Here is a 5964-nt window from a genome sequence, read left to right on the forward strand (position 1 = left end):
GGAAAAGAGAGAGGGGGGCCGGCCCCCTCTCCTTGTCCTATTCGGACCAAGGGAGGGGAGGGGCGCGCGGCCCATCTTGGGCTGCCCCTTCTCTTTTCCACTAAGGCCCACTATGGCCCATATAGCTCCCGGGGGGTTCCGGTAACCTCCCGGTACTCCGGTAAAATCCCGATTTCACCCGGAACACTTCCGATATCCAAACATAGGCTTCCAATATATAAATCTTTATGTCTCGACCATTTCGAGACTCCTCGTCATGTCCGTGATCACATCCGGGACTCCGAACAACCTTCGGTACATCAAAATGCATAAACTCATAATATAACTGTCATCGTAACCTTAAGCGTGCGGACCCTACGGGTTTGAGAACAATGTAGACATGACCGAGACATGTCTCCGGTCAATAACCAATAGCGGAACCTGGATGCTCATATTGGCTCCTAAATATTCTATGAAGATCTTTATCGGTCAGACCGCATAACAACATACTTTGTTCCCTTTGTCATCGGTATGTTACTTACCCGAGATTCGATCGTCGGTATCTCAATATCTAGTTCAATCTCGTTACCGGCAAGTCTCTTCACTCGTTCTGTAATACATCATCCCGCAACTAACTCATTAGTTGCAATGCTTGCAAGGCTTAAGTGATGTGCATTACCGAGAGGGCCCAGAGATACCTCTCCGACAATCGGAGTGACAAATCCTAATCTCGAAATACGCCAACCCAACATGTACCTTTGGAGACACCTGTAGAGCTCCTTTATAATCACCCAGTTACGTTGTGACGTTTGGTAGCACACAAAGTGTTCCTCCGGCAAACGGGAGTTGCATAATCTCATAGTCATAGGAACATGTATAAGTCATGAAGAAAGCAATAGCAACATACTAAACGATCGGGTGCTAAGCTAATGGAATGGGTCATGTCAATCAGATCATTCACTTAATGATGTGATCCCGTTAATCAAATAACAACTCATGTTCATGGTTAGGAAACATAACCATCTTTGATTAACGAGCTAGTCAAGTAGAGGCACACTAGTGACACTTTGTTTGTCTATGTATTCACACATGTATTATGTTTCCGGTTAATACAATGCTAGCATGAATAATAAACATTTATCATGATATAAGGAAATAAATAATAACTTTATTATTGCCTCTAGGGCATATTTCCTCCAGTCTCCCACTTGCACTAGAGTCAATAATCTAGATTACACAGTAATGATTCTAACACCCATGGAGCCTTGGTGCTGATCATGTTTTGCTCGTGGAAGGGGCTTAGTCAACGGGTCTGCAACATTCAGATCCGTATGTATCTTGCAAATCTCTATGTCTCCCACCTGGACTAGATCCCGGATGGAATTGAAGCGTCTCTTAATGTGCTTGGTTCTCTTGTGAAATCTGGATTCATTTGCCAAGGCAATTGCACCAGTATTGTCACAAAAGATTTTCATTGGACCCGATGCACTAGGTATGATACCTAGATCAGATATGAACTCCTTCATCCAGACTCCTTCATTTGCTGCTTCTGAAGCAGCTATGTATTCCGCTTCACACGTAGATCCCGCCACGACGCTTTGTTTAGAACTGCACCAACTGACAGCTCCACCGTTTAATGTAAACACGTATCCGGTTTGCGATTTAGAATCGTCCGGATCAGTGTCAAAGCTTGCATCAACATAACCATTTACGATGAACTCTTTGTCACCTCCATATACGAGAAACATATCCTTAGTCCTTTTCAGGTACTTCAGGATGTTCTTGACCGCTGTCCAGTGATCCACTCCTGGATTACTTTGGTACCTCCCTGCTAGACTTATAGCAAGGCACACATCAGGTCTGGTACACATCATTGCATACATGATAGAGCCTATGGCTGAAGCATAGGGAACATCTTTCATATTCCCTCTATCTTCTGCAGTGGTCGGGCATTGAGTCTTACTCAACTTCACACCTTGTAACACAGGCAAGAACCCTTTCTTTGCTTGATCCATTTTGAACTTCTTCAAAACTTTGTCAAGGTATGTGCTTTGTGAAAGTCCAATTAAGCGTCTTGATCTATCTCTATAGATCTTAATGCCTAATATGTAAGCAGCTTCACCGAGGTCTTCCATTGAAAAACTCTTATTCAAGTATCCCTTTATGCTATCCAGAAATTCTATATCATTCCCAATTAGTAATATGTCATCTACATATAATATCAGAAATGCTATAGAGCTCGCACTCACTTTCTTGTAAATACAGGCTTCTCCAGAAGTCTGTATAAAACCAAATGCTTTGATCACACTATCAAAGCGTTTATTCCAACTCCGAGAGGCTTGCACCAGTCCATAAATGGATCGCTGGAGCTTACACACTTTGTTAGCTCCCTTTGGATCGATAAAACCTTCTGGTTGCATCATATACAACTCTTCTTCCAGAAATCCATTCAGGAATGCAGTTTTGACATCCATCTGCCAAATTTCATAATCATAAAATGCGGCAATTGCTAACATGATTCAGACAGACTTAAGCATCGCTACGGGTGAGAAGGTCTCATCGTAGTCAATCCCTTGAACTTGTCGAAAACCTTTTGCGACAAGTCGAGCTTTGTAGACAGTAATATTACCATCAGCGTCAGTCTTCTTCTTGAAGATCCATTTATTCTCAATTGCTTGCCGATCATCGGGCAAGTCAACCAAAGTCCATACTTTGTTCTCATACATGGATCCCATCTCAGATTTCATGGCCTCAAGCCATTTTGCGGAATCTGGGCTCACCATCGCGTCTTCATAGTTCGTAGGTTCATCATGATCTAGTAGCATGACTTCCAGAACAGGATTACCGTACCACTCTGGCGCGGATCTTACTCTAGTTGATCTACGAGGTTCAGTAGTATCTTGTTCTGAAGTTTCATGATCATCATCATTAGCTTCCTCACTAACTGGTGTAGGTGTCACAGAAACAGTTTTCTGTGATGTACTACTTTCCAATAAGGGAGCAGGTACAGTTACCTCATCAAGTTCTACTTTCCTCCCACTCACTTATTTCGAGAGAAACTCCTTCTCCAGAAAGTTTCCGAATTTAGCAACAAAAGTCTTGCCTTCGGATCTGTGATAGAAGGTGTATCCAATAGTCTCCTTTGGATATCCTATGAAGACACATTTCTCCGATTTGGGTTCGAGCTTATCAGGTTGAAGCTTTTTCACATAAGCATCGCAACCCCAAACTTTCAGAAATGACAACTTTGGTTTCTTTCCAAACCACAGTTCATAAGGCGTCGTCTCAACGGATTTTGATGGTGCCCTATTTAACGTCAATGCGGCCGTCTCTAGAGCGTATCCCCAAAATGATAGCGGTAAATCAGTAAGAGACATCATAGATCGCACCATATCTAGTAAAGTACGATTACAACGTTCGGACGCACCATTACGCTGTGGTGTTCCGGGTGGCGTGAGTTGCGAAACTATTCCACAATTTTTCAAATGTACACCAAACTCGTAACTCAAATATTCTCCTCCGCGATCAGATCGTAGAAACTTTATTTTCTTGTTACGATGATTTTCAACTTCACTCTGAAATTCTTTGAACTTTTCAAACGTTTCAGACTTATGTTTCATTAAGTAGATATACCCATATCTGCTTAAGTCATCTGTGAAGGTGAGAAAATAACGATATCCGCCACGAGCCTCAATATTCATCGGACCACATACACCTGTATGTATGATTTCCAACAAATCTGTTGCTCTCTCCATAGTACCGGAGAACGGTGTTTTTGTCATCTTGCCCATGAGGCACGGTTCGCAAGTACCAAGTGATTCATAATCAAGTGGTTCCAAAAGTCCATCAGTATGGAGTTTCTTCATGTGCTTTACACCGATATGACCTAAATGGCAGTGCCACAAATATGTTGCACTATCATTATCAACTCTGCATCTTTTGGTTTCAACATTATGAATATGTGCGTTACTACTATCGAGATTCAATAAGAATAGACCACTCTTCAAGGGTGCATGACCATAAAAGATATTACTCATATAAATAGAACAACCATTATTCTCTGATTTAAATGAATAACTGTCTCGCATCAAACAAGATCCAGATATAATGTTCATGCTTAACGCTGGCACCAAATAACAATTATTTAGGTCTAATATTAATCCGGAAGGTAGATGTAGAGGTAGCGTGCCGACTGCGATCACATCGACTTTGGAACCGTTTCCCACGCGCATCGTCACCTCGTCCTTAGCCAATCTTCGCTTAATCCGTAGTCCCTGTTTTGAGTTGCAAATATTAGCAACAGAACTAGTATCAAATACCCAGGTGCTACTGCGAGCATTAGTAAGGTACACATCAATAACATGTATATCACATATACCTTTGTTCACCTTGCCATCCTTCTTATCCGCCAAATACTTGGGGCAGTTCCGCTTCCAGTGACTAGTTTGCTTGCAGTAGAAGCACTCAGTTTCAGGCTTAGGTCCAGGTTTGGGTTTCTTCTCTTGAGTAGCAACTTGCTTGCTGTTCTTTTTGAAGTTTCCCTTCTTCTTCCCTTTGCCCTTTTTCTTGAAACTAGTGGTCTTGTTGACCATCAACACTTGATGCTCCTTCTTGATTTCTACCTCCGCAGCTTTCAGCATCACGAAGAGCTCGGGGATAGTCTTATTCATCCCTTGCATATTATAGTTCATCATGAAGCTCTTGTAGCTTGGTGGCAGTGATTGGAGAATTCTGTCAATGACGCAATCATATGGAAGATTAACTCCCAATTGAATCAAGTGATTATTATACCCAGTCATTTTGAGTATATGCTCACTAACAGAACTGTTCTCCTCCATCTTACAACTATAGAACTTATTGGAGACTTCATATCTCTCAATCCGGGCATTTGCTTGAAATATTAACTTCAACTCCTGGAACATATCATATGCTCCATGACGTTCAAAACATCGTTGAAGTCCCGTTTCTAAGCCGCAAAGCATGGCACACTGAACTATTGAGTAGTCATCAGCTTTGCTCTGCCAGACGTTCATAACATCCGGCGTTGCTCCAGCAGCAGGCCTGGCACCCAGCGGTCCTTCCAGGACATAATTCTTCTGTGCAGCAATGAGGATAATCCTCAAGTTACGGACCCAGTCCGTGTAATTGCTACCATCATCTTTCAACTTTGCTTTCTCAAGGAACGCATTAAAATTCAACGGAACAACAACACGAGCCATCTATCTACAATCAAGCATAAACAAGCAAGATACTTATCAGGTACTAAGTTTCATGATAAATTTAAGTTCAGTTAATTTACTTAAAGAACTCCCACTTAGATAGACATCCCTCTAATCCTCTAAGTGATTACGTGATCCAAATCAACTAAACCATGTCCGATCATCACGTGAGATGGAGTAGTTTCATTGGTGAACATCACTATGTTGATCATATCTACTATATGATTCACACTCGACCTTTCGATCTCCGTGTTCCGAGGCCATATCTGTATTTGCTTGGCTCGTCAAGTATAACCCGAGTATTCCGCGTGTGCAACTGTTTTGCACCCGTTGTATTTGAACGTAGAGCCTATCACACCCGATCATCACGTGCTGTCTCAGCACGAAGAACTTTCGCAACGGTGCATACTCAGGGAGAACACTTCTTGATAATTAGTGAGAGATCATCTTATAATGCTACCGTCAAACAAAGCAAGATAAGATGCATAAAAGATAAACATCACATGCAATCAATATAAGTGATATGATATGGCCATCATCATCTTGTGCTTGTGATCTCCATCTCCGAAGCACCGTCGTGATCACCATCGTCACCGGCGTAACACCTTGATCTCCATCGTAGCATCGTTGTCGTCTCGCCAAGCTTGTGCTTCCACGACTATCGCTACCGCTTAGTGATAAAGTAAAGCATTACATCGCGATTGCATTGCATACAATAAAGCGACAACCATATGGCTCCTGCCAGTTGCCGATAACTCGGTTACAA

The sequence above is a fragment of the Triticum dicoccoides genome, chromosome 3A (assembly GCF_002162155.2).
Source record: "Triticum dicoccoides isolate Atlit2015 ecotype Zavitan chromosome 3A, WEW_v2.0, whole genome shotgun sequence".
Lineage (NCBI taxonomy): Eukaryota > Viridiplantae > Streptophyta > Magnoliopsida > Poales > Poaceae > Triticum > Triticum dicoccoides.